Source organism: Schistocerca piceifrons, chromosome 2 (genome assembly GCF_021461385.2).
Source record: "Schistocerca piceifrons isolate TAMUIC-IGC-003096 chromosome 2, iqSchPice1.1, whole genome shotgun sequence".
Classification (NCBI taxonomy): domain Eukaryota; kingdom Metazoa; phylum Arthropoda; class Insecta; order Orthoptera; family Acrididae; genus Schistocerca; species Schistocerca piceifrons.
Genome location: NC_060139.1, coordinates 28,583,179 through 28,608,175, shown reverse-complemented (window position 1 = coordinate 28,608,175; position 24,997 = coordinate 28,583,179).

The following is a 24,997-nucleotide window of genomic DNA, read 5'->3' as shown; positions in this document are numbered from 1 at the left end:
AGTAGCATGGTGAGCTGCATCAAACCAGTCTCAAGACTGAAGACCACAACAACAACAACAGTGATCTGTTTGTCCGTACATGCTCATCACGTAATCTTTTTTTGGCTTAGGGTGTAAATCACTTTCAGTTTGACTGATAGCGGATCTTATTCTACTCCGTATGAAGCAATAGTTACGGAGTTCAACAGCATCCATTGTGGATAAAGTTCAGTCTCGAAATGTCTGAAGTTACTTCGAAATGGAGTAGAAACCGATTAAAACTGCAAACATAGGTAAATGAAAAGTGTTGAGAGAATAGCGTTCATCTCCTAAATGAATTTTATGATGACTGACAACTTGTAATTTCAGGGCTATTGAATGTCGAGAATAGGTCGCTTAAGTCGTCGGCAGAAGTAGGAAAACCAGCTATTTTTCTTGAACGTCATTTGCTCGAGTTCACTTGTATCTGTTCTGTTTAGAATCCCACTTATACATTACCTGGTAGCACTCTGCATATAACGATTGAGCAGGAGTTCTTTTAGCGTGATTTAACTTTGATAAATTTGGTTGTTCTGGTAGCCGATGCAATTCAAAGGTGTCTGTGAGTCTGTCAAACCGCTCAGAGTATTCTCATGGGAGAACAGAATGAATGTCATACATGTGAGAGGTTTTCTTTTGTGTGATAACTGCCAAATGACACCTTCTGCATGGAAATGCTACCTCCCAGTCAAGAAGAGGTGAGATTACGTTCTTGCAGTTGACATCACCACAAGATAGTAATTCACTACTACTCTGTTATAATGTGAACCATACCTTTCTTATTTTTCTTAGTTTTGCCGGGAAATATTAATCCAGTGGGGCAATATTTCCTTAGTTTCTGAGTTAGGTTGGGTTGTTTGGAGGAAGAGAGCAAACAGCGAGGTTAGCGGTATCATCGGATTAGGGAAGGGCGGGGAAGGAAGTCGGCCGTGCCTTTTCAAAGGAACCATCCCGGCATTTGCCTGGAGTGATTTCGGGACATCATGAAAAACCTAAACCAGGATGGGTGGAAGCGGGTTTGAACCGTCGTCCTCCCGAATCCGATTACAGTGTTCTAACCACTGAGCAACCTCGCTCGGGCCTTAGCTTCTGATATACATTATAAGATGAGATGTACAGAAACGTCTGTGACATTGTTAATTCCACAAATTGTGACGCTTCTATATCTACAGTGCGTATGAATACTGTGAGGAGACATGGACTAAGATGAAAGCCATGCGCATTTTTAAAGTCTCTTTCTTTTACAATACCAGTACTATCGTTCATCCCCCCTTCCCCAAGTTCTTATTCGTTTACAGATTTTAGTGTACCAAGATATCTTCGCTTAAAAGCTAGATTTTTGTCAGTAGAGCTCAACTCTATGGAGCACTATACAGGGTGGTCCATTGATAGTGACCAGGCCAAATATCTCACAAAATAAGCATGAAACGAAAAAATTACCAAGAACTAAACTCGTCTAGCTTGAACGGGGAAACCAGATGGCGCTATGGTTGGCCCGCTAGATGGCGCTGCCATAGGTCAAAAGGATATCAAATGCGTTTTTTTTATAGCAACCTCCATTTTTATTACATATTCGTGTAATACATAAAGAAATACGAATGTTTTAGTTGGACCACTTTATTCGCTTTGTGATAGATGGCGCTGTAATAGTCACAAACGTATAAGTACGTGGTATCACGTGACATTCCGCCACTGCGGACGGTATTTTCTTCGTGATACATTACTCGTGTTAAAATGGACCGTTTACCAATTGTGGAAAAGATCGATATCGTGTTGATGTGTGGCTATTGTGATCAAAATGCCCAACGGGCGTGTGCTATGCATGCTGCTCGGTATCAGGGACGACATCATCCAAGTGTCTGGACCGTTTGCAGGATAGGTACGTCACTTAAGGAAACAGGAAGTATTCAGCCACATGTGAAACATCAGTCACGACCTGCGACAAATGATGATGCCCAAGTAGGTGTTATAGCTGCTGTCGCGGCTAATCCTCACATCAGTATCAGACAAATTGCGCGAGAATCGGGAATCTCAAAAACGTCGGTGTTGAGAATGCTACATCAACATCGACTGCACCCGCACCATATTTCTATGCACCAGGAATTGCATGGCGACGACTCTGAACGTGGTGTATAGTTGTGCCACTGGGCACAAGAGAAATTACGGGACGATGACAGATTTTTTGGACGCGTTCTATTTAGCGACGAAGCGTCATTCACCAACAGCGGTAACGTAAACCGGCACAATATGCAGTATTGGTCAACGGAAAATCAACGATGGCTTCGACAAGTGGCACTCAGCGACCTTGGCGGGTTAATGTATGGTGCGGCATTATGGGAGGAAGGATAATTGGCCCCCATTTTATTGATGGCAATCTAAATGGTGCAATGTATGCTGATTTCCTACGTAATGTTCTACCGATGTTACTACAAGATGTTTCACTGCCTGACAGAATGGCGATGTACTTCCAACATGATGGATGTCCGGCACATAGCTCGCGTGCGGTTCAAGCGGTATTGAATAGCATATTTCGTGACAGGTGGATTGGTCGTCGAAGCACCATACCATGGCCCGCACGTTCACCGGATCTGACGTCCCCGGATTCCTTTCTGTGGGGAAAGTTGAAGTATTTTTGCTATCGTGATCCACCGACAACGCCTGACAACATGCGTCAGTGCAATGTCAGTGCATGTGCGAACATTACGGAAGGCGAACTAGTCTCTGTTGAGAGGAATGTCGTTACACGTATTGCCAAATGCATTGAAGTTGACGGACATCATTTTGAGCATTTATTGCATTAATGTGGTATTTACAGGTACTTACGCTGTAACAGCATGCGTTCTCCGAAATGATAAGTTCACAAAGGTACATTTATCACATTAGAACAATCGAAATAAAATGTTCAAACGTACCTACGTTCTGTATTTTAATTTAAAAAACCTACGCTGTAACAGCATACGTTCTCAGAAATGATAAGTTCACAAAGGTACACGCATCACATTGGAACAACCGAAATAAAATGTTCACCTACGTTCTGTATTTTAATTTAAAAAAACCTAACTGTTACCAACTGTTCGCCTAAAATTGTGTCCGCAGCTCGTGGTCGTGCGGTCGCGTTGTTGCTTCCCACGCCCGGGTTCCCGTGTTCGATTCCAGGCGGGGTCAGGGATTTTCTCTGCCTGGGTGTTGTGTGATGTCCTTAGGTTAGTTAGGTTTAAGTAGTTCTAAGTTCTAGGGGACTGACGACCATAGATGTTATGTCCCATAGTGCTCAGAGCCATTTGAACCATTTTTGAACGTAAAATTGTGAGCGATATGTTTGTGGCTATTACAGCGCCATCTGTCACAAAGCGAAAAAAGTGGTCCAAATAAAACATTCATATTTCTTTACGTACTACACGAATATGTAACAAAAAATGGGGTTCCTATTTGAAAAAAAAAAAACGCTGTTGATATCCGTTTGACGTATGGCAGCGCCATCTAGCTGGCCAACCATAGCGCCGTCTGGTTTCCCCCTTCAAGCTAGACAAGTTTCGTTCTTTATAGCTTTTTCGTTTGACACTGATTTCGCGAGATATTTGGCCCGGTATAGAAATTTAGGTGTGGATATGTAACACTTATTTACTCTATATCCCACGTTATTGTCGGAGATCGACGAATGTATGCCGGAAATTGAATAAGCTTTACCTCAATTTTTATTTAACGCTAATGTGTCGCATCTTTTTCATTCATATGTATAGAAAAGCACAAAATTTACTGCCTCTGTGAGTTTCACAATGCGACATGATTTAAAGAGGCGAATAAACCGTTATATATTACTCCAGCAATTTATAATTGCACTCTGAAATTTTTACGATGTTTTCTGCTTCTTCGACAATGTAAACAAAAGCATTGTTGTGTGCTTCGCTTATCGTTTATGAATTGTGCGTTAATTACACGCTGCTCATTACCAAATATAGGCCCACAGAGATTATACGCGAACAAATACGTATTTAGCGGCAACAGTCCAATAAAACTCTCTCTCTCTCTCTCTCTCTCTCTCTCTCTCTCTCTTGCTCCGCTCGTTACGTGGAGTGGGACAGGAAAGATGCCATTAACTCAATCCTGTGCCATTCACCGTGACCGTGGTACCGTTGCTTTGCCTGTTAAGCGAGCTTGTCACTATCACAGCTAATTTTTCACCATGTCATGTGGCCTTCTTTCTGAAAATTAAGGTTTTCTAACTCGAAGGATGTGACAAAGATTCTTTAATTTTATCATTTCTCAAGATACAGCTCGGTATTGATGTCGAAGATTTTTTTCGTTTTTTGAAACAGAACGAAATTGAAGTTTCTGTGAGACAGTGGCTCCTGTTCACCTGTGTTATTAATAAAAATTATGTTCAGTCCGACTAACAAATATTTAAGCACACTGTACACGTGTTATGATGTGTAAACAACTGAAAAATGATAAAAATCCACTAATGATAGCAAAATTATAGCTGAAACTATTTCACGAGTAATAAAGCGCTGACGTCAATAAGAACAAGAAGTAACATATGTGTAGAACAGAAGAATTATTAACCTGTGCGATTCTGCTTTCGTAGTCAACTTTATTACCTAGACAGCTGAAACTTTCCATTGAGCTGCTACGCCTTCACCATATTCGATGGAATTATTTCAGATCTTTTAGTGAGTATTTCCTAATTTTTTTCGCATCTCCCTTCACCTTTGTACTTCTTCATATTCGTCTTATCTTTGTTTATACTTAACCAAAATTCCGAGAAATGTGTTTCCATTTACGAGTTCCTATACTTTTATCTTCCTACCTCCAGTAGGTCTAATACGGCCAACAACTCTTGCAGTTGATATTAAATCCTCTCCTGAAATTCTCTTTCAATTATTCCCTTCCTGGTACTTGGATATTCCAAAGAAATACAGTTGTCGGATTAGATGCGACCGAATCATACCCATTTGCTATCGTAAAAATGTCTTTCTAGGTTTTTCCCTTTTATTACTAACACTTCGTTGTTAGGGCATTATTTATATTTTTGTGCTTTACCCTCGTTGTTCTTCAAATGCCTTCTTACACTGTCGTATGTTTCATCTAAGCCTACGTAATATAAACTTTTCTTTTTTTTCTTTGAACACGTGGGCCCTGTTTAGATTATTTTAATCCTCTTAAAGTGTATATAGTTAATTGTTAGATGTAAATTTCATCTCTGTTTAACTATTAATCTCATTTAGGTGTATTCTCCTATAAAGTAGTTCGCGTCATCTTATTCAGAAACTGCACTGGGCACTGAAGTAAAATAATATAAACTTGAACATCTCATCTTATTCAGTCCGAAGACTAGGTCGATGTAGCTGTCCACCGTCCTGTGCAAGCCAATGAACCTAATCGAGTTAAATTCTTGTTTGTCTTGCTAAGGCGTCCGTGCTGTAAATAATTGTACAGTTAGTCAAAGAGTTCCAGTAAGCATCGCAGAAGATACAGTCGTTTCTAACTTCAGTACCGTTAGTAATGTTCACTCTTTTGTTATCTGTGCCCTGTTTTATTCATGTAGCGCTGTTTTGGTTAGAAGGTACTGCACGCGCTTACCTATTCGATCTTTGGATAGTTTTTGTTATCATTATTGTAGGCATTTCGGTATTGCTAACGTATGTATACTGCGTACAACTTATTGGTGTTCTTTACAGGCAACTTACCATTCATTTAAATATTTAACTTTCGTACTGTTTTATGGCAGATTAAACTCTAAAGTTGTCTTTCGGGTGTATCCAGTTTGGTATATTCAGCTAAAATGCGTAAAAAGTAAATATACCTGCTTGAATACACAGTTGCAAATTCTGGAAACGTTTGTTGGATGTTATATAAGTACTAAGACAGATTCTGAAAGCCTTGGCCTATTTGTTTTGTGCCTAACATTTATCAACTGAACTGACACGTGAATTTCCCCAAGCGTCAACAAACGATGTTGACGGAATTTGGAGGGTGTGTAGAGAGGGAAAAATAGTGCAAAGCATATTTTCTTGCTTGTGCCAAATTTCACTTTTAAGAGAAAAAGCACACCCTGAAAGCTAATTTGTCTCTTCAACTTTAGAGGAAATATCTTCGAAAAAATGATCCATTGAATACATTTTTCGTATTAAAGGTTGTATGAAACTAATGTTCTTCAAAACAGTGCAACCACATCCAGTAACTAATTCTGAAAACTTAAAACTTTTGTTAGAACATAAATTAAAGGGGAACTGTCAAGCAACATACATCCTTCCGTAATAAAGCTGGTAACTGATACAACATTTTTGGAAAATAAACAGCACACGATACGCTGTCGAAGTATTTGCAACAATCCTTACTAAAACATCTAAACACTCATTATTATTATTATTATTATTATTATTCTAATTATTTATTATTTTGATATTTGTTTTGTGTTTTAAATTGTATTATACGTTTCACATTCATGGTTTCTTCTTTTTTTACGGTTTCATTTATGTGTATTTTGTTACTTGATAATGATAAGTAACTCATCACTACGATAGAAAATAATTACAATAGTGATAATCTGTAAGAAAATGTTTTAAACACTCCTTTTTTACACCAAGCACATAAAATGAACGAAATTTCATCACGTAATATGTACGACGGAGGAGCCAATATACAGCAGAATTCAGTAGGATTTCAAATTTCACGGGTGATACTCTAAATTTCGTGATTCGTATCAGGCATATGTCAATGGCTTGGTAAGCTTTGGCTAAGACAACTAATTATGTACTAGTGACTACAGCTTCGTTGTACTGTTTGTCGAATGGATACTGACGTCATAATCATTCAACAGAACTAGATCTGAAAGTTTTCTCACAACGTTCTTGCAACATCGAAACCTGTATACGCCCAACGACTGTACCTGCGTCGCCGACCCTTTTGGGATAACCAGATGAAAAAGTTCCTTGTCCTCAGGTACGATGCTCTAAACGGTTCTCCCTCACCAGGAAATAAAACACCTTTCAAATAACTTCTGACCAGGTCGTATATTTGTTTACCAGATTTCGATTTTGCCACAAGGTCACTTGGGGCCTGAAACAGAGATTCTTACATTCCCACTCCGCACTCACCATCATACTTTTAAAATTATGGAAATGAGCGTGGTCAGTGTGAAAAAAAAAACGTTTTGAGCGTCGTTCAAAAAATGGTTCAAATGGCTCTGAGCACTATGGGACTTAACCTCTGAGGTCATCAGTCCCCTAGAACTTAGAACTACTTAAACCTAACTAACCTAAGGACATCACACATATCCATGCCTGAGGCAAGATTCGAACCTGCGACTGTAGCGGTCACGCGGTTCCAAACTGTAGCGCCTAGAACCGCACGGTCATCCCGGCCGGTCGTATTGAGCGTCGTACCCTAGGACAAGAAACATTTGCTGATCCCGAAGTGCTCAACGGCACAGGTACAGCATGGAAAGTTCGCGGCTTTCGGTGTTGGAATAACGTAGAGAGAAGATTTTCAGATCAACTTCTGTTGGCTGATTACGATGTCACTCTCCACTGGAAAAACAATACAACCAAACTGCAGTCACTAGTACATAACTAACTCTTCTCGCCAAGGCTTGTACCGAAATATGCCTGATACAAATCACGATATTTAGAGTATCACCCACGAAAATTTGAAATCCTGCTAAATTTTGTTTTATATTAGCTTATCCTTCGTGTATTTTACATGAAGAAAATTCGTTCAGTTTATGTGCATGGTATAAGAAATGGTGTGTTTCAAGCATTTTCTTATAGATTATCAGTATTGCAATTATGTTCTATCATAATAATTAGTTAATTATAATTTTCAAGTAACAAAACCCGCACATGTAAAAAAAGAATCATGAATGTAAAATGTGTGATAAAAATTTAGAACATGAAACTAGTATAAGTAAGTAATATAAATAATTGGAATATCGAATTGGAATAGTAATGAATGTTTAGATATTTTACTTAGGAATGTTGCAAATACACCGACAGCACATTGTGTAAAGCTTTTTTTCCAAAAATTATGTTTCAGAAATTGTTGGAACAAAAGTTTTCAGTCTCAAAATTAATTTATGGTTTCGGATGATTTGCAGAATTTCAGATTATTGCAAAAGTTGATTAACAGTTTTCAAGGATGAAATATATTTTTTGTGTATCGTGGATTCGAGGATATTGCCTCTAAACGTAAAATACCAAATTACCTTTCGAGGATTGTTTTACCCATTAAAAGTGAAATTGAGCACAATTGCCCCCTCTACACACCTGTCAGTTTTCATCAAGATCGTTTATTGCCACATAGGAATGTTCCCTTGTGAGTCTGTTAGCGCGGCTACATCGTACGACAAAAATTAAGCAATCGGTTTTTATTTTAAGATTGATGGTCGTTTGGTTGATTGTTTTTTTTCGGGGAGGGGGGAGGGTCACGGGGGGGGGGGGGGGGGGGGAAGGTACCAAGCTACGAGGTCATGAGTCATATCGGATTAGTCAAGAATGAGGAAGGAAGTCGGCCGTGTCCATTCAAAGAAACCATCCCGGCATTTGTCTGAAGCGTTGTAGGGAAATCACGGAAAACCTAAATCACGACGGCCGGACGCGGGTTTGAAACGTCGTGCTCTCGAATGCGAGTCCATTGTGCTAACCACTGCGGCACCTCGCTCGGAGAGGTTGATGGGGTATTGCAGGCGTGTTACCAGTAGAAGAGAATATTATGCTTTCGTTGAGCTGACTAATTCCAAACGGACCTTCGTAGCTGTGTTTCTGTTCATTCAACGAGACCAGCTTGGTTCGCCTGTGCGCGTGGACTGATGTGAAGTCTCGCTAATTTAAGCTGCGCTGCCGGGAGCAATTTCCGCAGCTCTTCAATGTATCACTGGTCGTGACTTACGACCTGGCTGAGGCGCGCCGTTAATCAAAGTGACTCCTCGCGGTCAGGTTACGTCCCGCTTATTTGTAAGCGGGGTCTGCTGTGGCGTGCGAGCCACCTCAGCTGTTGTGCTTTCCTTGCCTCCTGCAGAAGAGATTCCATCTTACCCACTCAGTGCGAGAGTTTGAGGAACTCTGAATTTTCTTGCTTTCTTTTTTTTAAATCGACACCTCGTGTAGCTCTCGCCTCATGCGCTGAGGTTATCCTGGAGAAAATATGAGAGCTGAAATTTTCATTCCAAAACTCAAATAACAGTTCTTCTAAAAGGTGAGAAGGCGAAGGAGAAGGTACAGTAGAATGGTATGCTCAAAGAGATCCACTGGAAAAATATTTCACAAAGATACAGAGTGTCCGGTTACAAGGTTTAAGCTGACAGACGTCTTGTACGTCCGACTCATCGCCTAGTCTGGTCATCGGAATAAAAACTGTATGTGCTGTGGCATGTTTGAATATATTAACATGCCTTAAACAGCAGAAGAGTCATAATCCGGCGTAGGAAACATAAACTGACGACTCTGATTTATTGACACACCCATTCCATGTTCCATGTCAGACAATACGTCTGCCATCATAATCAAGTGCCACAGAGCTGCAAAAAGAGAGCAAGCAGTAAATGAGGTGTAGTGCTTCAAGGCTCCTGTGAGCTAACTTTGGTTCGGTAGTAGTGAGTGCAAGCTGCTTGCCCAGCTTGAAAACTCAAAACGTGGTTAATTCTACCAGCTGTTCGACACCTTGTCGTCTTATAAAGCCACAGAACGATACTATCAACGATAACCATTCACGTTGCTCAGTGTAGGTGCATGTGGAGTTCAAATACGAAAAACTAAATCCCAAGAAATCCGTAATAAACAAAAGAAATGAAACGGTTATCTTTCCAGGTTACTCAAAAAACGCTCCAGATAATGGCACCTCTTTTACACCAGAATGCTGACACAGCGAGTAGGCAATTTTTGTGGTATTTATTTACACAAATGGGTCACCTCATCAAATGAATGTACGGCAGAGGAAACGACTACATTCGTTAATGTTTAATTTATTGATTCAAAAATAACACGATTCAAAGATCAAGAGCAACTATAGCGACATGATCATAACGAGCAGGGTTTCACGACCGGCGTCTTCATTAATTAAAACTTCCGGGCTAAGAGGCCGTGTTCGAACAGTAGAAATTCTTCCTTCTGACGTTTCTTTGCTGACTGCGGACGACATCTGAAGAGGTGAGCCAACGATTGGCTGCAAGGCAGTGAAGGTGCCGTTTGTATAGAGCGCATAGAGAGGGCTACCACTCTGTGCATAAATGGAAGAAAAACTTTCCCAGCCGACGGTTGTCGTTGTTGCAGGTTTTCGGACACTTTTCATTCCGTGTAGCTGTGGGAATGTTTACATTGGAACAACGGAAAGTAGTGGTAACACCCACCTAAGCGAACTCAAAAGGGACTGCCGTCTCGGACACACCGACAAATCGGCTGTTGTGGAACTTCTTTTTGAAGACAGTGATCATGAAATAGAATTTAGTGAGGAAAGCGTGCTAGCTAAGACATCGAATACGTGTAGAAGCACGTCTGTACAGAGAGGCCATGGAGATTTATAAACACCACAATAATTTTAAGAGAGAAGAAGAAGTTAATTACTTTTGAATACATTGTGGGAGTGAACAGTGATCAATGTTGTGACAAATATTTACTATCAAAAACAGTCTTGAGCAGAATTTGTTTATTCCGGTGACCGGTTTCGACCACTGCTGTGGTCATCTTCAGACCAACGAGTAAGAACCTCCAGAAGGGGGTTCTTACTCGTAGGTCTGAAGATGACCACAGTAGTGGTCGAAACCGGTCAACGGAATAAATAAATTGTGATCAAGACAGTTAGATAAGATACAGCGTTCGACTTTATACCAGTGATGTGACAATCCATTATCTTTGATCGAGAGTAATAACATTAGGGAGAGAGAGTGTCACTGTCGACAGAACATGACGAATGGTGGCGCCCTCTATGCACTCGATATAAACGGGGCCTCCACGGCCTAGCAGTCAGTCGTTGACTCACCTTGGAAGATGTTGCCCGCAGTCGGAAGCGAAACGAGAAAAGGAAGAAGTTCTACTGTTCCAACACGGCCTCTTAGCCCGGAAGTTTTAATTTATGACTATAGTAACAAGTCATCACGTATTCGACTATAAAATTACCGTACATGAAATTACAAAAGGAAATTACGCACTCATGAGATACAATTTCTATCTATATTGACTGCACTGAATAAGTTGTGAAGGCACCAGAATGCTCTCTGCAGGAATGCTACTCAACAAAGCCAATGATCTTTCAAAGTCTGGATAGCTCGCGAATGCAATAGTACTTGAGAAGATCGACTCACGTACCCAGTACAGGTGATCCACTTCAAAAAGGAAACTCAAGTCGTGAAATAAACACGCAAATTAAGAATTGCTCTGAGGAGAAGCAGCACAAGTGCTAACCACTACACTTACTCAAAGAGAATAGCGTAAGAAGCGCCAGGCTGGTCCGGCCACCTCGTGAGACGTCCACCACGAGACGTCCACTGAACTGTGAACACCAGTCCTCGAATCCGACTCGGTCTGACCGTGCTCTACTATGTCCCTAACCGCTGCTCTACGCTACCGGTGCATGCGAGTATTCACGAGTTTTGCCGCGGTGCTAGCCAAAAGTTTCTCCCCACATTTAAAGCTGCGGGAGAAGCCCGCAGGATTTTCTCCAAAAGTGCTTGTTGTATTTCCATGAAGTGACTAGAAGTTGGTACTGGATGGGCTTTCACCCCGGTTGGCTGAAAACTAGTCTGGGAGCGAAATACAGCTAGTTCCCATGCTGTGTACGATACTACGAGCGTGGCTCTTTCTCTGTGTATGCCTCTTGGAAATGCGGAGGGCGTTTCTGGCTACCCCATAGGGAACACTTGCATTATGCACAGCTCTGAGAAGGCGACTTACGGTACTCCAGCATGGGAACACCATTACCGCCGGCAGCCTTCTCACGCCTCTATAGTGTGCTTGGGGGAGTTCTGAGAAATTTCACGAATGTGCGCTTCTCGGCCCCCCAGCATCCTAGGTAGCAGTTGCCCTTTCTCACCACGCTGAAGCGACGGGGAATTTAATGAGCTCAGTACTCCAAACTTCACAAACCCTGTTCCTCCATACAGAAAATTTCGGATAACACAACAACAATGACTATATTTAAGGTCGTTTAGCGAAATGTGACCAACCAGTTCCGTCACAATTCAAAAGTATTAGTAAATATTTCGCGGTAAATAGTCTATCATTTACCACAGAAAAAACAGTTCCTCCATTTAGTTAATCAGTCTTCTGACTGGTTTGATGAGGCCCCCCACGAACCCCTCTCCTTTGCCTACCTTTTCGTCTCAGATTAGCTCTTGCAACTTACGTCCTCAATTATTTGCTCAATCTCTGGCAATCTCTGTCTTCCTCTATAGTGTTTTTACCCTCTAAAGCGTCCTGTAATACCATATAAACTATTCCCTGGTGTTTCAAAAGATGTCTTATCATCCTGTCCCTTATTCTTGTTAGTGTTTTCCATACACTCCTTCCCTCGTTGTTTATTGTGAAGAAGCAGGCATTATTCGAAAATAATAACAGCACTGATAAATATACCACCATCACAAATTAACTTTATTCTATAGCAGAAAATGCGAAGCATGAAGCCATACAAGTATCTGACCATTTCTCTTCCTCACTGAAGGTGCTGATAGATAATGAAAGTTTTGAAAAAGGAACAGCTCCTTCGACTCCATTAGTAATACGTATGTGTTAGGACATCATTTACTTAATTTTGTTGTAGCTTAAAACAAAATATCCAGACATCTAAATGACCATTATCCACCCACGTTTTCTTCGAGAAAATAAGTATCATTCGTGAACATACTGAAAAGTTCCACATCATGTCGAGTTGTCGCGAATATAATGCATGGATAACGAAGGAAAAAAGCTACGTGGAAAGGAAACGACGTAAGCATTATTTACGGCCTATGCGCGAGTGCTTCTTACGTGTTTGGGAACGTCAGATACGAGGACATCGAAGAAAAGGGACATACCGGTAGAGGACTGATCTATCGGTGTATTAAGTACGACAGGTGCACTTACATACCTAGGGATCTCAATTGAGAATTTGAAAAGGTCATACTTCATCGCTAAGAGCTGATAGTAAAAACTTCTTTATTACAACCCATTTCAGTCCTGAGACTATCATAAAGTGTTATTAGACAGTTAAAACAGCCTACAGGGTGATATAAATCCTACGGGTCAAACAGAAAAAAATCCATCACTGTTGTCATCTAGTGAAATGTATTACGTCATCAATAATAATAGAAAGTACCAAAGACTTTGTCTTCCTTCTAAATATTCTGTCTGCTTCTAACATTTTGTTAGGAGGCACTAAGCATACTGCCCAAAATTATCAGCATGATGAATGTCTCTACACGGAATGTTACACTACCTACATAAAAGCCTATTTGTACAGTAATCCAGAATGAGATGTTTTCTCACTGAAATCTTAAATAAGACCCCTTATTGCACAGCCAGGCCCACCTAATGGCCTAGAAATAATAGCAACTTGGAAAAAAAATCCTGACGGTGCATCATATCTACCAATATGTGTGTAGAGCTCCGTAGATTTTCACATGGCTTAATAAGTGAGAGCACCAATTTCGAAGCTTTGGTATATGTGGCGTATAAGTGTCTCTAGGAAACACATTAACCTCTTCGTGGTTGATGGGACACATGACGCACTACAAAAATTCTGAACTTTGAGCCGCCCATGTCCCACATCCTTTTATTGTTACCATCTAGTGATAATCTTTTAGAACTTGTAAGAAGGCTAGTTAGATAGAAAGCGGTGATTTATCACATGGACCGGCATGTCACGGTCAAGAAAATGAATTCAGATCGCCATCCTCTCCGTTACAACAATGTTTGAAGCTACTAATTGTGTTTCCTCACACATCTCAAATATTGGTTCGAAATATTATTGTTTTCTCGATAATTCTGCCGTTTTGTTCGTCATTTGATGTTAGTGGCATGTATTAGCCCCAGAAAACTTCGTAAAACAACCGTTCGTATGAGCTATATCAATGAAATGTTTAAATTTTATAGTAAAAATCTGTATGCAGTCTTTTATGTTTTTCATTCTCCTAGGAACAAACGTGTGTTGTTGTTGATTTTCTATACTCTCTATTTGTCATCTTAATAAGGTCGTTCTGAAAACAGTTATCTAGATGGGCTCATGAGGCAAATTTAATTTTCTTAACTTAACTGATACTGGCTCTGAGGTGTGTACACATCGCCTGTCTCTCTCATTAATAATCATTCCATCGAAATTTTTGTGTGTCTTTCCTCAACTATTTTCAAAATTAGTTGACTTAAAAAAACTATTGTTTAAAGTGTAATATTAATCATAACGCCAACCAGTTTTTCATCTTTCATTTTTCAAAAATTTGTGAAATTTGTCTTAACCACGAAAAGGTTAACACACAGTATTTTACGTTCTATCTAGATGCGTGGCCATAAATTCAAGTCCCAAGAACGAGACGATATTGAATCAGTTGCAGAGTATAAAGGCAGCACATTTTTGTCCTAGCTTCCCTTTTGTCCCCTTTTTATTTCCGTTTTATTGCACAGTCTGTCGTAATGGGTTCTTAAATGTCGTTGATATGGGACATGGGTCTATTGGCAGACGCTATTCACGATGCCGTTGCTACTTTTACATCGTATGTTAAACAATTTTATGAATTTCACCTACTTTCGTACTTGAAGCTTTCGTTTGTTGTGGTGGTGAACCAGAGTTCGAATAGAATCTAATATTCGGTTAAACGAACTTTGGAAATCAACTAAAATGAATGCTCAATTTAGCTGTCTTACAGTACCAGTGGTCGTTAATCTGACACGTTTTTGAATAGGTCATCCACGCAGACATGTATGACAATTAGTATCATTTTTTCGAACTCTGAAATCCGTGCTTTATTTAATATTAACTATCTACTATTTGTAGTTCATGGAACGTATTACTTTATGGGAAATTTGTAATTGTCTTAACGTAAAACACCACATTCAAATCCCTTTCTTTGCACGTAAAATGAAATTCGCCTTTTTAATTCTAGTGTTTGACAATGACAATGTTCTTATTCATCATTCTACTGGATTCGGATGAAACCCTTTAAAAAAAGAATGTAAAGTGGAAACGAACGTTCATTGGTACTTATAGCAATCCATTGACCATTTTAGACTTTATGAACAGATTTTTAGTCAGTGAAGTATACAATGTAATTAGACGCGCAATGCAGCTGGTGATTTAGAAACTAGACTTATTTTCAACTACTCCGAGGTTTTTGTATTTTACGATTTTACTTTATTACTTTGTGCCTGATATATTCTTTGCGATTCCTCCGTAATAATTTATTTCTCTTAACTACTATTCTACAAATTCTTGTTTGGATTAAATACGTGGTTAACAAACATCGTTCATGTTGCTGATTTTAAATCCCGTCCTGAAAGACTTCACTTGCTTTACTTTAGCTCATTCAATACTGCCACGAAAGATAAATATACGCTGTAAGCCATAAATTACATAACATAAGCGAAAACAGTGCGTTTTGCTCGAAGTATTTGGAAAATTTTAAGGTATTAATGAGTTTGTTTCGGATTTGTTCACTGCGTATTTAAAGTCAATAAGATTCATCTGCAACTTGTGAAAATATACGTACCTATGTTTCTCATTTCAGCGTCACTGGAAAGTTTCTCTTACTTCCGGGACGCTTGAATATCATTTATAGCACATAAACTTCGCTTCACTGTGTCAGTATTTTCTTAATATACGAATGGTATCCTACTAGGAAAGGTAGAATATCTCAAAAGCGAAATGCTGAGCCTCAGTCTACATGTAGTCGGGGTCCTGAAGTGAATTGGAAAGACAACGATATCCGGTCAGATTAGTATAGGGAAATATCAACAGCAGCAGTGGAAAATGGCTTAACGGGAGTAGGATTCGTTATGAATAGAAAGGTAAGGTGCAGAGTGCGTGACTGTGAACAGTTCAGAGATGGGATTATTCTCATCAGAATCGACCGCAAACCAACATGGATAACGATAGTTCAAGTATATAACCCGACGCTGGTGGCCGAATACGAAGATACAGAGAAAGTATATGATGATATTGAACTGGTAGTTCAGTACATAAAGGGAAATGAAAATTTAATCGCCATGGGGTACTGGAATGCGGTTGAAGGCGAAGCAGAAGAAGAAAGGGTAAGGGAGGAAATGGGCTTTGCTAGGAATGAGAGAGGAGATGGACTAACTGAGTTCTTCAGTAAATTTCAGTTAGTAACAGCAAAACCTGTGTTCATGAATCACAAGAGGAGGAGGTATGCATGGAAAAGGCCGTGAGATACAGCAAGTTTTCAATTATATTACAACACGTCAACAGAAATTCCGAAAACAGATCATGAATTGTAAGGAGCACCCAGGAGCAGATAGAAGCTCAGATCACAACTTAGTGGTGATGAAGAATAGGCTGAAGTTCAAGAGACTAGTCAAGAAGAATTAATAAGCAAAGAAGTGGGATCTGGATGTACTGAGGAATGAAGAGATATGCTTGAACTCTAAAGCTATAGACACTGATGTAAGGAATAGCTCAGTTGGCAGTTCAGTTGAAGAGAAATGGACATCTATAAAAAGCGCAAAGAGCAACCACAGATGATGGAAAGGAAAACATAGGTACTAAGAAGGTAACTGCCAAGAAACCATGGGTAACAGAAGAAATACTTCAGCTGATCATTGAAAGGAGGAAGTACAAAAAAGTTCAGGGAAATTCAGGGCAATAGGAACACAAGTCGCACAGGAGCAAAATAATTAGGAAGTGCAGAAACGCTAAGGCGAAATGGTTGTATCAAAAATGTGAAGAAATCGAAAAAGAGAAGATTTCAGATTGATTGGTTCAGCATAGAAAAGTCAAAACAACCGCCAGTGAATTTGAAAGCAAAGGTGATAACAATAAGAATGAAATGACAATTCCACTGTTAAACGCTCAGGAGAAAGCGAATAGACTGGGAGAGTACAATCTGAATATCTGTCTGATAACTGGATGGAAGGGGAAACATGAGTCGACATGGAAGAGAGAGGGGATCCATTATTAGGATCAGAATTTAAAAGAGCTTTGGAAGACTTAAGATCAAATAATGCAGAAGGGATAGTGAACATTCCATGAGAGTTTCTAAAATCATTGTGGGAAGTGGCTACTAAACGATTATTCACATTGGTTTAGGATATATGATTCGGGCCACATAATATCTGAATTTCGGGAATAACATCATCCACACAATTCCGAAGACTGAAAAGGCCGCTAAAGGCGAATTGCGAAGATTTAAACGGCCGCTGAAGTCGAAACGTATGCGTCCAAGTTGCTGACAAGGATACTATACAGAAGAATTGAAAAGAAAATTGAAAATGTGTTATGACGATTAGATTGGCTTTAGAAAAGGTAAAAGCAGCCCAGGGGCAATTCTGACGTTGTGGCTGATGATAGAAGCAAGACTAAAGGAAAATCCAGAAACGTTCATAGGATTTATGGCCATAGAAAAGGCATAAGCTATAGGGAAGGACGAATAGGCAACAATAAGAGTGGAGGACAAAGAACGAAGTGCTCGGATTAAAAAGTGTGTAAGACAGGGATGTAATCTTTTGCCCTCACAGTTCAGTCTACTCAGCGAAGAAGCAATGACGCAAATAAAAGAAAGGTTCAAGAGTGGAATTAAAATTCAAGGCAAAAGGATTTGGTGATGACATTGCTATCCTCTGTCAAGTTAAAGAAGAATTATATGATCTGCCGAATGGAATGACCAGTCTAATGAGTATATAATATGGATTGAGATTAAATCGAAGGAAAAAGAAAGTAATGACAAACAGCGGATATGATACCAGCGAGGAATTTAACATCGGAATTGGTGATGACGAAGTAGGTGAAGTCCAGGAACTCTGCTACCCAGTAGCAAAATAACCCATGATGGGTGAAGCAAGGAGGACATAAAAAGCAGACCAGCACTGGCAGAAAGGGCATTCCTGGCCAATAGGACTCTACTAGTATCAAACATGGCCTCAATCTGAAGAAGAAATTTCTGAGAATGTACGCTTGGAGCACAGCATTGTATGGTAGTGAAAGATGGACTGTAGTAAAACTGAAAAAGAAGGGAATCGAAGCATTTGAGATGTGGTGCTACAGAATAACGTTGACAATTAGGTGGACTGATAAGGTGAAAAGTGAGGAAGTTTTCCGTAGAATCGCCAAGGAAAGTAATATATGGAAAGCAATGAGAAGAAAAAAGAACAGGATGGCAGTGTAACTTCCCCCTTCCTAAACGGTCTACTGGACTGCGGTATAATTGACCCTGATCGTGTATGACTTAAGAAAGTTTACAGTGAGTTACCGAAGGAAAATAATACCGGTTAGTAAGAGGAAAGTGTATAACAGGCCGTTCCGAAGGAAGAATCTGTTCTAAACCTAATATAGATACTGATCACAATTTTGAAATGGGTGGAACATAGTGCAATCATTCACGAAACTCACGTGGGGGAAAAGGGTACCACGTAACATTTAACACAAAAAATACTGATAATACAAAAAATACTGATTTGCTAAAAAAGAGGTTAATTAAACGGTCGCCAGTCCACTAGGGCAATGAATCTCCAGAATCTTAAGAAAGGCAATCACAAAGAAATTTAACCAAACAATCATTGGCGTGGCAACGTAAGGTTGTCACGCTTTCCCACAACACAACAGTTCACCAGAAAATAAATGAATCAGAGAGCGCTGAGTTTGTAATTACTTATTCCGAAATACCACATTTTGAAAATATAGATAAATGAATTTACTGGTTAAATAAATAACTGCCTTAACTTAAAATTCATTACGTAAAAACTAACTTTCAGCAACCTCAGTGTAACGTAATGCAAAATTAGAAAAACGCAAGGTTACTGAAAGACTGAATTGAATTTACTATAAGCAAATGGTGAACTGATTTAACTTTGAATGTAACGACAATAACAAACATACCAAGCCAGCAGAAGTCACACGCTAAGCTAAATGCATGTTGTTGTTGTTGTTGTGGTCTTCAGTCCTGAGACTGGTTTGATGCAGCTCTCCATGCTACTCTATCCTGTGCAAGCTTTTTCATCTCACAGTACCTACTGCAACCTACATCCTTCTGAATCTGCTTAGTGTATTCATCTCTTGGTCTCCCTCTACGATTTTTACCCTCCACGCTGCCCTCCAATACTAAATTGGTGATCCCTTGATGCCTCAGAACATGTCCTACCAACCGATCCCTTCTTCTGGTCAAGTTGTGCCACTAACTTCTCTTCTCCCCAATCCTATTCAATACTTCCTCATTAGTTATGTGATCTACCCATCTAATCTTCAGCATTCTTCTGTAGCACCACATTTCGAAAGCTTCTATTCTCTTCTTGTCCAAACTATTTATCGTCCATGTTTCACTTCCATACATGGCTACACTCCATACGAATACTTTCAGAAATGTCTTCCTGACACTTAAATCAATACTGGATGTTAACAAATTTCTCTTCTTCAGAAACGCTTTCCTTGCCATTGACAGCCTACATTTTAGATCCTCTCTACTTCGACCATCATCAGTTATTTTGCTCCCCAGATAGCAAAACTCCTTTACTACTTTAAGCGTCTCATTTCCTAATCTAATTCGCGCAGCATCTCCCGACTTAATTAGACTACATTCCATTATCCTTGTTATGCTTTTGTTGATGTTCATCTTATATCCTCCTTTCAAGACACTGTCCATTCCATTCAACAGCTCTTCCAAGTCCTTTGCTGTCTCTGTCAGAATTACAATGTCATCGGCGAACCTCAAAGTTTTTATTTCTTCTCCATGAATTTTAATACCTACTCCGAATTTTTCTTTTGTTTCCTTTACTGCTTCCTCAATATACAGATTGAACAACATCGGGGAGAGGCTACAACCCTGTCTTACTCCCTTCCCAACCACTGCTTCCCTTTCATGCCCCTCGACTCTTATAACTGCCATCTGGTTTCTGTACAAATTGTAAATAGCCTTTCGCTCCCTGTATTTTACCCCTGCCACCTTTAGTATGTGAAAGAGAGTATTCCAGTGAACATTGTCAAAAGCTTTCTCTAAGTCTACAAATGCTAGAAACGTAGGTTTGCCTTTCCTTAATCTTTCTTCTAAGATAAGTCGTAAGGTTAGTATTGCCTCACGTGTTCCAACATTTCTACGGAATCCAAACTGATCTTCCCCGAGGTTGGCTTCTACTAGTTTTTCCATTCGTCTGTAAAGAATTCATGTTTGTATTTTGCAGCTGTGACTTATTAAACTGATAGTTCGGTAATTTTCACATCTGTCAACACCTGCTTTCTTTGGGATTGGAATTATTATATTCTTCTTGAAGTCTGAGGGTATTTCACCTGTCTCATACATCTTGCTCACCAGATGGTAGAGTTTTGTCAGGACTGGCTCTCCCAAGGCCGTCAGTAGTTCTAATGGAATATTGTCTATTCCCGGGGCCTTGTATCGACTCAGGTCTTTCAGTGCTCTGTCAAACTCTTCACGCAGTATCGTATCTCCCATTTCATCTTCATCTACATCCTCTTCCATTTCCACAATATTGTCCTCAAGTACATCGCCCTTGTATAAACCCTCTATATACTCCTTCCACCTTTCTGCCTTCCCTTCTTTGCTTAGAACTGGGTTGCCATCTGAGCTCTTAATATTCATACAAGTGGTTCTCTTCTCTCCAAAGGTCTCTTTAATTTTCCTGTAGGCAGTATCTATTTTACCCCTAGTGAGACAAGCCTCTACATCCTTACATTTGTCCTCTAGCCATCCCTGCTTAGCCATTTTGCACCTCCTGTCGATCTCATTTTTGAGACGTTTGTATTCCTTTCTGCCTGCTTCATTTACTGCATTTTTATATTTTCTCCTTTCATCAATTCAATATTTCTTCTGTTACCCAAGGATTTCTATTAGCCCTCGTCTTTTTACCTACTTGATCGTCTGCTGCTTTCACTACTTCATCCCTCAGAGCTACCCATTCTTCTTCTACTGTATTTCTTTCCCCCATTCCTGTCAATTGTTCCCTTAAGCTCTCCCTGAAACTCTCTACAACCTCTGGTTCTTTCAGTTTATCCAGGTCCGATCTCCTGAAATTCCCACCTTTTTGCAGTTTCTTCAGTTTTAATCTGCAGTTCATAACCAAGAGATTGTGGTCAGAATTCATATCTGCCCCTGGAAATGTCTTACAATTTAAAACCTCTCTGTGTTACCATTATATAATCTATCTGATACCTTTTAGTATCTCCAGGATTCTTCCAGGTATACAACCTTCTTTTATGATTCTTGAACCAAGTGTTAGCTATGATTAAGTTATGCTCTGTGCAAAATTCTACAAGGCGGCTTCCTCTTTCATTTCTTCCCCCCAATCCATATTCACCTACTATGTTTCCTTCTCTCCTTTTTCCTACTGACGAATTCCAGTCACCCATGACTATTAAATTTTCGTCTCCCTTCACTACCTGAATAATTTCTTTTATCTCGTCATACATTTCATCAATTTCTTCATCATCTGCAGAGCTAGTTGGCATATAAACTTGTACTACTGAAGTAGGCATGGGCTTTGTGTCTATCTTGGGCACAATAATGCGTTCACTATGCTGTTTGTAGTAGCTAACCCGCACTACTATTTTTTTATTCATTATTAAACCTACTCCTGCATTACCCCTATTTGATTTTGTATTTATAACCCTGTAATCACCTGACCAAAAGTCTTGTTCCTCCTGCCACCGAACTTCACTAATTCCCACTATATCTAACTTTAACCTATCCATTTCCCTTTTTAAATTTTCTAACCTACCTGCCCGATTAAGGGATCTGACATTCCACGCTCCGATCCGTAGAACGCCAGTTTTCTTTCTCCTGATAACGACGTCCTCTTGAGTAGTCCCCGCCCGGAGATCCGAATGGGGGACTATTTTACCTCCGAAATATTTTACCCAAGAGGACGCCATCATCATTTAATCATACAGTAAAGCTGCATGTCCTCGGGAAAAATTACGGCTGTAGTTTCCCCTTGCTTTCAGCCGTTCGCAGTACCAGCACAGCAAGGCCGTTTTGGTTAATGTTACAAGGCCAGATCAGTCAATCATCCAGACTGTTGCCCCTGCAACTACTGAAAAGGCTGCTGCCCCTCTTCAGGAACCACATGTTTGTCTGGCCTCTCAACAGATACCCCTCCGTTGTGGTTGCACCTACGGTACGGCCATCTGTATCGCTGAGGCACGCAAGCCTCCCCACCAACGGCAAGGTCCATGGTTCATGCATACTAAATAAAAAAGCACGCTCTCAATTTGTGCTATATCTTCAGTTATTAGTTACGCCAGTGAGATTTTACGTTACTTTAAGTGACTGAAGTTAATATTCAAAATTGCAAATTAGTTAAGCCTCTGTTATGCGGTACAAGACTGAACAGTTACTGAGGTAGAGAAGTTAGACTGACACAAACAAAACTGGCCGTAAATACTTGATGGTTCAAATGGCTAAGAGCACTATGGGACTTAACATCTCAGGTCATCAGTCCCCTAGAACTCAGAACTACTTAAACCTAACTAACCTAAAGACATCAGACACATCCATGCCCGAGGCAGGATTCGAACCTGCGACCGTAGCGGTCGCGCGATTCCAGAGTGTAACGCCTAGAACCACTCGACCACCCCGGCCGGATTAAATAGTTAATCAGTTTTCATATTTATACGATGCTTGGCGGCTACATGGAAAGGAAATGGACCCTGCTTGGTAATAATGGCTGAGGACAATGACAATACAGGCGCCCTACACGTTATACCTATTGCGGGTTGTTATTCACGTTATTCATACTTTGTGAAAGAAATCCCACTGGGTAATAGCACTTGACAGTCTTACAATGTTATAGTTGTGCGAACAACGAAGAATGATGTAACCACCGACGACAGCACTGAGCTGCTGCTGTTGCTGCTGCTGCTGATTGAGAAGCACGAGTCGTCTCCAGAGACACGAATAATTGTGCGACAGCCAATAGTCAGAATTACAGCTTCCTCCGTCTGATCAATACTACCGTGCTCTCAATATTCGCAGGTTAACGAATTACGTGTGCACACCGCGTGTGCGGAGCGCCCAACAAACACCTCCGCACTCTTTCATCACTCACGTTGCTCTGTCTCCTCTCTGCTCACAGTGGGACGTACACTCTCCGTACGCCAAGATGAACAACTGCACAGTTTATTCGCTGCTATCGATACACTAAAATTAGAGTTTTCTTGGGTGTTCCCCATTAATATACAATATTCACATCACAGTTGCAATCAAGTATATACATTCACAAACAAATAAACTATTATGATCATTACATATTAAAAAGGTTTCTGTAACAAAGCCTACAGATTCATAATTAGAAGTACAGTACAAGTTATCAACGGATATTAAACGGCGAAAAATTTTGGATGGTGCAGAAGATATTTTATCCGCGTTTTCGGTGTTACAACAGGACAGTGTTAATTCATTAGGGAGTAAATTCCATGGTACTAGAGGGAGATAAGGGTAAAAATTGTAGAGAACAGAGATTGGAATACTTCGAGCACGTAATTGTGAATGAAGGTTTCAAGCGCTACTCTGAGATGAAGAGGTTGGCACAGGAGAGGAATTTGTGACGAGCAGCATCAACCCAGTCGGAAGAAATGTGAGGAGTGATGTGCATCCCGTAGCTAAATTCCCATTACACTCAGTCTGAATGATTTTGTAGCTGTTCGTGGCAGCAGATGGGTGTACTTCAGCACTTTTCTAAAACAAACCGCAATAGCTTTTACATCCTCACGCTCTAGGATTACGCGGTTTTGGTTGGAACATCATGGACGTTTGACGCATCTCGTAATGTGGAACGCGTCACATTCGGAAATATTCCTATGCAGTAAACGGCAGAAAAGCAACAAACTGATGTAAAATCGAATGCAATGTCTTACGTAGAAAGAATAAATTAACAATCCTTCTTTATTGGCGGATTTATGCCACAATATACACTACTGGCCATTACAATTGCTACACCAAGAAGAAATGCGGATGATAAACGGATATTCATTGGACAAATATATTATACTAGAACTGACGTGTGATTACATTTTCACGCAATTTCGGTGCATAGATCCTGAGAAATCAGTACCCAGAACAACCACCTCTGGCCGTAATAACGGCCTTGATACGCCTGGGCATTGAGTCAGACAGAGCTCGGATGGCGTGTACAGGTACACCTGCCCATGCTGCTTCAACACGATACCACAGTTCATCAAGAGTAGTGACTGGCGTATTGTGACGAGCCAGTTCCTCGGCCGCCATTGACCAGACGTTTTCAGTTTGTGAGAGATCTGGAGAATGTCCTGGCCAGGGCAGCAGTCGAACATTTTCTGTATCCAGAAACGCCCGTACAGGGCCTGTAACATGCGGTCGAGCATTATAATGCCGAAATGTAGGGTGTCGCAGGGATCGAATGAAGGGTAGAGTCACGGGTCGTAACACATCTGAAATGTAACGTCCACTGTTCAAAGTGCCGTCAATGCGAACAAGAGGTGACCGAGACGTGTAACCAATGGCACCCCATACCATCACGCCGGGTGATACGCCAGTATGGCGGTGACGAATACACGCTTCCAATGTGCGCTCACCGCGATGTCGCCAAACACGGATGCGACCATCATGATGCCCTAAACAGAACCTGGATTCATCCGAAAAAATGACGTTTTGCCATTCGTGCACCCAGGTTCGTTGTTGAGTACACCATCGCAGGCGCTTCTGTCTGTTATACAGCGCCAAGGGTAACCACAGCCATGGTCTCCGAGCTGATAGTCCATGCTGCTGCAAACGTCGTCGAACTGTTCGTGCAGATGGTGGTTGTCTTGCAAACGTCCCCATCTGTTGACTCAGGGATCGAGACGTGGCTGCACGATCCGTTACGGCCAT